This window comes from Canis aureus, chromosome 11, assembly GCF_053574225.1.
Source record: "Canis aureus isolate CA01 chromosome 11, VMU_Caureus_v.1.0, whole genome shotgun sequence".
Taxonomy (NCBI): domain Eukaryota; kingdom Metazoa; phylum Chordata; class Mammalia; order Carnivora; family Canidae; genus Canis; species Canis aureus.
The window spans coordinates 58876032-58884846 of NC_135621.1; the positions used below are offsets into that span (position 1 = coordinate 58876032).

General features: G+C 36.3%; 1 pseudogene; it reads right to left on the reverse strand.

The window, feature by feature from the left end:
- Positions 1-5176: 5176 nt before the first annotated feature.
- On the reverse strand, positions 5177-7852 carry LOC144324159 (RNA-binding motif protein, X chromosome-like; annotated as a pseudogene).
- Positions 7853-8815: the final 963 nt, after the last annotated feature.

The window sequence follows — 8815 nt, forward strand, 5'->3', positions numbered from 1 at the left end:
GAATCCCAACCTGCAATAAAAAGAAACAAGCTATTTAGGTACATAGTATGAAAGAAACTCCAATGAATTCTATTAAGTGAACAAAGCAAGACACAAAAGCCCATATACTCTCTGATTCTGTTTATGTGATATTTTAAAACAGGCGAAACTCAGGGGGGAGAGGGAAAGGAAGGAGGGTGACTGCAGAGGGGATGAGGGAAGTTTTTGGAGTAATAGTGGTGACGGCTACATGACTATATACATTGTCAAACTCATTGAACTGTACAATTAAAATGGGTGGACTTTCTTGGATAAAATTTTTATCTCAACAAAGATGGATTTTAAAAAATAGACAAAGAAACATAAGACAAGAGATAAGAAACTTAAATGATTAATTTGAAAGACTTATGAGTCACTAACAAGAGATCCACAAAGAAAGAACAGAAAAAACACCAAGTTTCCTATTAATCTAGTTTGCCGTCTAGAAAGGTGAATTTGCAGTATGGCAGTTCATGCTCCATGACAGAGCATTATTCAAGTTTATATTTTAACTTAACCTTATAAATGTCTGATCTTTTGAATGTCAGGAAATGTTTTAAGACTATTTCTTAAACAGTTTTCCTTCTCTAAACCTCCCTTTTTCGTGATGAAATTGATAGTGCTATAAATGCAAATCTACCTTCAGTTGTTATTTAGATCTTAGAATTGGGGTTGCTTGTTATTTTCAGATGACTATATACTATGCAACTTTTTTATTTAGATCTAGTTTTTCTCCTGTTTTCCCCCAAAAAACTTAATTTATTTAAACTAAACAAACAAAAAAACAGTTCACCCATTTCTCCCACTCCTCACCCCCCACCTTTGACAGCTACCAATCTGTTCCCTATTATCTATGAGCTTGGGTTTTGTATTTTAGATACACATATAAGTGAAGTCATATGGTATTTGTCTTTCTCTATCTGACTCATTTCACTCAACATAATACCTTGTAGGTAAAAAAAAAATACCTTGTAGGTCCATCCGTGTTCTTCAAACGACAAGATCTCATCCTTTTTTATGACTAATATTCCATAATATGTGTATTTGTGTGTATATATATATATATAGCATATGTATATATAACATGCGTATACACACACACAACACATTTTCTTTATCCATTTATCTATTCTATTAACCATCAGATTGTTTCCATATCTTAGTCATTGTAAATAATACCACAGTAAACACAGGAGTGTATATATCTCTCTAGTTAGTGTTTTTGGTTTCTTTGGATAAATACTCTGTAGTGGAATATTGGATCATATGGTATTTCTATTTTTAATATTTTGAGGAACCTCCATACTGTCTCCCACAGTGGCTATACCAATTTGCATTCCTACCAACCATTCCTTTTTCTCCACATCCTGTTATTTCTTGTCTTTTTGATACTAGCCATTCTGACTAGTTTGAGGTGAGATCTCATTGTGGTTTTAACTTGCATTTTCCTGACGATTAATGATATTGAGCATCTTTTCATGTGCCTGTTGGTCTTTCATGTGTCTTCTTTAGGAAAATACCTATTCAGATCTTCTAAACATTTTTAATTCAGATTTTCTTTTGCTCTTGAGTTGTATGAGTTTTTAAGTATATTTTTTATATTAACCCCTTATTAGGTATATGATTTACAAATATTTTCTCCCATTTGGTAGATTATCTTTTCATTTTCTTGATGACTTTCTTTGCTATACAGAGCTTTATAGTTAATATAGTACTTTGTATTTGTTTACTTTACTTCTGTAAGTAAACAGATTGGTGTCAGATTAAAAAAATCATTGCTAAGACCTGTGTCAAGGAGCTTACCGCCTATGTTTCTTCTAGGAGTCTTATGGCTTCAGGTCTTGCATGCAAACCTTTAATCCATTTTTTTTCTTTAATCCATTTTGAATTAAGTTTTATGTATGGTGTAAAATGGTAGTCCAGTTTCATTGTTTTGCATATGGCTGTCCAATTTTCCTAACACCATTTATGGAAGAGGCTATCCTTTCTTTCATTGTATATTCTTGGCTCCTTTATTGTAAACTAATTGAGCATATATGTGTAGGTTCAATTCTGGGGTCTCTATTCTGTTCTAGTTATCTATGGGTCTGTTTTTATGCCTATATACTGTTTTAATTACTATTGCTTTGTAATATAAAATAAATAGTTTAAAATAAGAGACTGTAATGCTCAAAGAGACCCATACCAAAACATATTATAATTAAAATGTCAAAAGTTGGGGCACATGGGCGGCTCAGCAGTTGAGCATTTGCCTTTGGTTCAGGTTGTGATCCCAGGGTCCTGGGATTCAGCCCTGCATCAGGCTCCCCACAGAAGCCTGCTTCTTCCTTTGCCTATGTCTCTGCCTCTCTCTCTTTGTGTCTCTCATGAATAAATAAATAAAATATTTTAAAAAATAATAATAATTAATTTAAATGTAAAAGGAATAAATTCTCCAATTGAAAGACAGTGGTTGAATGGATAAAAAAAACAAGTTCCATCTATATGCTTCCTACAAGAAACTACTTTAGATGTAAGAACACATACAGAAACTGAAAGTAAAGGGATGGAAAAAAATATTTCATGTAAATGGAAACAAAAGAAAGCTAGAGTAATCATACTTACAGCAGACATAATAGATTTCAGAAGAAAGACTGTAGTGAAACAAAGTAGGTATTACATGATGATAAAGAGGTTGATCCAACAAGAGGATATAACAATTGTAAATATTTATGTACCTGACATAGGGTACCAAGGTATATAAAGCAAATATTAATAGACATTAAAAAAACCTAAATTTTACTACCATACATAAAGGGAGAAATAATCATACAATAATGGAAGGAAACTGTAGTACCCCACTTACATCAAAAGATAGATCCCCAGATAAAATCAATAAAGAATCGGGATCCCTGGGTGGCAGAGCGGTTTGGCGCCTGCCTTTGGCCCAGGGCGCGATCCTGGAGACACGGGATTGAGTCCCACGTCGGGCTCCCAGTGCATGGAGCCTGCTTCTCCCTCTGCCTGTGTCTCTGCCTCTGTGTGTATGTGTGACTATCATCAATAAATAAAAATTTTTAAAAAATCAATAAAGAATCATCAACCTCAAATGACATGTTGGATACGATGGACTTAGATATTTGCAGAACATCCCATCCCAAAGCAACTGAATACACTTTCTTCTCAAGTGCACAAAGAACATTTTCCAAGATAGATCATATGTTAGTCCACAAAACAAGTCTTAGTAAATTTTAAGAGAACTGAAATTATACCAAGCATCTTTTCCCACAACAGTGGTATGAAACTAGGAAATTCATAAATATGTGAAGATTAAATAACATGCTATTGAACAATCAATGAATTAAAGAGGAAATTTAAAAAATGCTTGGAGATAAATGAAAAGAGAAATATAACAAAACCCATGATATGTAGCAAAAGCATTTTGAAATGACAAATTAATAGCAATAAATGTCTACCTCAAGAAAAAAGAGTCCTAAACAACCCATCTTTATGCCCCAAGGAACTAGAAAAAGAAAAACGAATAAAGTTCAAAAGTTAGTAGGAGAAAACACAAAGATCATAGCAGAAATAAGTGTAATAGAGACTAAAAAGACAGTAGAAAAGATCAATGAAATGAAGAGCTAGTTATTTTAAAAGAGAAACTAAATTAACAGAGGAGGTGTTACAACTGACACCACAAAACTACAAAGGATCATGAGACTAATATGAATAATTATATGTCAACAAATTGGACCACCTAGAATAAATAGATAAATTCCTAAAAACACAACTTACCAAGACTAAATCATAATGAAATAGAAAACCTGAACAGAATCATTACTAGTAAGGAGATTGAATCAGTAATCAAAAATCTCCCAACAAACAAAAATCCAGAACCAGATGGTTTCACTGGTGAATACTATCAAACATTCAAAGTACTAATAGCAATCCTTTTTAAACTCTCCAAAAATAGAAGAGGAGGGAACTCTTCCAAAATCGTTTTATAAGACCAGCATTACCTAGATACCAAAAGCAAACAAGGATGCCATATAAAAAGGGAATTACAAGTCAATATCTCTGATGAACATACATGTAAAATCCTCAATGAAATTAGCAAACTGAAGTCAGTAATACATCAAAAGGATCATACATTGTGATCAAGTGGGACTTATACCAGGGATAAAAGGATGGCTTAACACAAAATGAAGAATAAATGTCATATGATCATCTCAATAGACACATTAAAAAGCATCTGACAAAATTCAACATTCACTTATGATAAAACTCAACAAAGTAGACATAGAGGGAACATAGTTCAACATGATAAAGGGCATATCTAACAAGCCTTCAGCTAATATAGGCAACAGTGAAAAGCTGAAAGATTTTCCTCTAAAATCAGAAACAAGACAAGGACGCCACTCTAGCCACTTTTATTTAACACAGTATTGGAAGTCTTAGAGCAATCAGGCAAGAAAAAAATAAAATGCATCCAAATTGGAATGGTTGCCACAGGGGAGGGGGAGAGGGGAATGGATAAGATGAGTGAAGGGGAGTAGGAAGTGTAGTCTTCTAGTTATGGAATGAATAAGTCACAGGGATGAAAACTACAGCATAGGGAATATAGTCAATGGCACTATAATAGCATTGTATGATGACAGATGGTAGACACACTTGTGATATACAATGTATATACAGTTGTTGAATCACAATGTGACCCACTTGAAACTAATGTAACATTGCTGACTATACTGCAATAAAAAATTGTATAATTCAGTGCCAGCCACTCACTTTTTATACAAGTTATGAATAAGATATGACAGAAAAGACAATGCAATTCAGTAGAGCACAATATTATTTTTTTAAAGATTTTATTTATTTATTTATTTGAGAGAGGGAAACAATGTGAGAGAGAGAAAGAAAAAGCAAGCATGAGCAGGAGAGAAGAGTACAAGGAGAAGGAGAAGCAGAGTCCCCACTCAGTGGGGCTCGATCCCAGGACCCCTGGATCATGACCTGAGCTGAAGGCAGGTCAACCATTAACCATTGGAGACACCCAGGCACCCCCACAATTTTAGATCCAGTTCTACCACACTTTGGCAAAGTGACCTTCAGGAATCTCTGGGCCTTACTTATCTCTACTGTAAATCAGGGAGTTCAACTAGATGACTGCTAGCTCTGATCTACCTTCAAGATTTTTTTTTACTGTTGTTTATTGTTAATTTTTCATTTCTCTTTTTTTTTTTTTATTGGTGTTCAATTTACCAACATAGAGAATAACACCCTTCATTTCTCTTTTGAGTCAACACCAAATATTGGGATGAGTAGCTCAGAAAGATGTATTTTACAGAAGGACATTTTCAACAATTATCTAAACTAAAGATGGTGCTGGCAGACTTATTACAGCATTCAGAAGACTTTAGAAATATAAAGAGATCTTTTAGAGCCTTTTTTGTAAGATGAAAGTTTCCTTTTATACATTTCAAAATAAGAAAAGAGAGAAAGAGGAGAGTTACGCAATGTGTTTAACTTAGATGAGCTTTTCTCAAACTTTATCTTTCTCATTTCTAGAAACAAATATGAAATTATGTAGAAAGCTGAAAAGACTTGGAAATATACTCAAGAAAACCATGGTGAAGTCAATGATTCTGCCAAATTTCTTAATCAAAAATATAAAAAATAATGCCCACAAAACTTTTGTTAGGAAATAGGGAAATAATGAAGGAGTTCCAATTAAGGTCTAGTTAATGTGCAATATTTTATTCCTGTGGATTTTAACAGTATATTATTTCATTTATCTCTTTATTCCAAATAGAGTTGAAGTTATATTTATTTATTTATTTATTTATTTATTTATTTCTTTAATTTTAATTTTTTTTTTTTTTTTTTTTTGGTTTTGGCCAAACTTTTTATTTAGTATTCTGTAGTTGCTTAACACACACTTAAATGGTCTTATTGGGGGAGGGGATAGGAGAGGTTCTTGTAGATTCCCAAGGAAATGTCAGAAAGGCAAAATATGGCCAGCATTATCCATTTGCTTTTTTGGATTTACTGGGTGAATAGCACTTTCCTTATATAAGCATCTGATCTCAGGTTTTTCATTACTGAGAACATTGAGATTTCAGTTTGAAGACACTCTGGAATCCTAAGAGTAGCATACCCCGACCACCCTCTAATAGCTAGCTTGTTTGTATAGGCAGAAGGATTCACCTCTCCATTTCAGAAGGCTAGATGTTTGTGGAAGGTCTTAGAATTGCTTTGCCTCATTTACTGGGAAAAATCAGATATAGGAAGTGGCCTTTAGGGACCCTTTTAACTTGAAAAATCACAACACTAGTACACAAGTCAAGTCTTAACACATTTAACATTTGCTTATTGATAGCCATGTCATAAAGTCAAATAAGATTAAACAGGTTTTACTTTTTTTCCCCTCACAAGAACATAAAAATTATGGAAGGGGAACTTAACAGGAAACCTTAAAAAGGTAACACAACTTTTCCTTTTAGTAGTCCTTGGGTAGTTACGACAGAAAAGGTTCCACTTTTTTGTTTGTTTTCTTTGAACGGGGATTTTGGTCCAAAGTTTTGTTTTGTGTTTAATATCTGCTTCTGCCTCCCCCTCTATCAGATCGGCTTCCTCCACGGCCACCGCCTCTTGGAGCTCCGCGGCTTGAACTGCTGTAGGAATCACGTGGAGGAGGGTACCCCCGTTCCATAGAAGGGGGAAGCCCTCTTTCATGTCTGCCAACCGGGTCACGACCCCTTGAGTAGAGGTCACTTCCGCTGCTTGAGTGTCTCCACTTCCGCCATATCCGTCACGTGACTGCTGTAATCATCACAGCGACTGCTTGCACCGTAAGATGGCGGGCGCCCTCGTGTAGGCGGAGCACTACGTGAGTTACCATAACTCCCAGATGAATCTCTGTGGGAACCTCCACTTGGATGATCTGAATAGTCACGGTCACGACCATAGCCATCTCTATCACGATAGCCTCTTGATGGGCAGTCATCACGTGAACTGGAATGCCCATAATCACGGTAAGTATGATCTCTTGGTGGTGGTGCATAATCTCTCTTGCATCACGAGAACTTGGGTAATCTCTGCTTGAATGGCTGTCTTTAGTAGAATATCCATCATCTCTTGGGGACAAATACACATCTCTACGAGAGGGCAGGGGTTCCCTTCGAGGTGGGCCTCCATCACTAGCTCTTCCGCGTGACACAGGAGCTCTTCCTCCCCTGCCACTGCTGCTGCGAACTGGTCCTGAAGGGGCAGATCCTTTAGGAGGAGTGGTGGTGGTCCTCTTCTTACTGGAAGTGGTCCCCTGGAAGAACTCATGTTAAAATTCATGGAATAGCCACCATCAGCCATGTGCCCTCCACGTGAAGGAGGTCTCCTGGTTCCTCCACTTCCTCCTCTTCCACCTCTAAGACCTCTTGGAGGGCCTCTGTTTCTTGGAGGTGGAGGTGGTCCACGTCTACCACTTTCAAATGATGGTTTTGTGGCTTGTTCTACCTTGATGGCTTTTCCACCTAAGGACTTTCCATTCATGTCTCTGGCTGCATCCTTAGCGTCTGCTGGGCTCTCAAAGGTGACAAAAGCAAATCCTCTTGATTTGTTGGTTTCACCATCTTTCATCAATAGAACTTCCACTATTCGTCCATATTTGCCAAATACTGCTTCAAGGGCTTTTTCATTTGTTTCCGTATTGAGGCCACCAATGAAAAGCTTTCCTGGGCGATCTGCTTCAACCATTTTATCCCCTGGTGAGAGTCGAAGGGGTGACGACTGTTCCAAGCTCCTGCGAGCTCCATGGCAGGGGCTTCGTAGCAGCTCAGCACGGGTGAGAGCCACCGGCTCTGAGAGTGGAAGAGGGAAGCCGCTAGCACTACTGCGCAACGACCATTTTTATTTATTTTTTATTTTCTAGAAGTTACATTTTTAAATGAATATGCACATATTCCTAAAAGAGTTCTCTTAATAAGTAATTAGGTGTTGTTATGAGTGGAACTGTATCCCCTCAAAAAAGATATTTTGAAGTCCTCACTCCTGGTACTTTAGAATCACCTCATTTGGAAATAGGGTCCTTATAGATGTAGTTGGTAGGATGAGGTCATTCTCCAGCAGGGCGCACTTAATCCAATATGACTAGTGTCCTTCTAGGAAGAGTAGAAGACAAACCACATAGAGAAGATGGCCATGTGAAGACAGAGGCAGAAATTACAGTAGTGCTACCGCAAGCCACAGAATACACGGGGTAAGAGTGGATCCTAGAAGATTTGGAGGGAGCATGGCCTTGTCAACACCTTGATTTCCTACATTTGGCCTCCAAAAGTGTGAGTGTGACAAAATAAATTTCTATTGTTTTAAACCATTCACTTTGTGGTACTTTGTTATTGCAGACACAGGAAATTAATCCAAATATATACCCAATGTTACACATGTGTTCATGCAAACATACACACACAGACACACACACAGAAAGAGAACTCTCATTATAACCAAATTACTGGATTTCTAAAAATCTAGTATAGTGATAAAATTTGGGGCTGTGAACTTGAGAAATTAATTATAGTTATGCATGATACAACATTTACACAATCTTTTAGGATACCGCATTTTCAAATATTTTGTACTGTAGGGGAACTGTGTGAAAATAAAAAAACAAATATTTACAAAGGAGAAATAATACAGCATCTTTGAGAGAGGCAAGACAGCCTACTCTAAGGATTAAAAATTAAAAGGAAAATAGCTATAAGAGAACTATTTCTTTTTTTTTTAATTTTTTAAAAAGAACTATTTCTAAATGGGCAGCTGCATT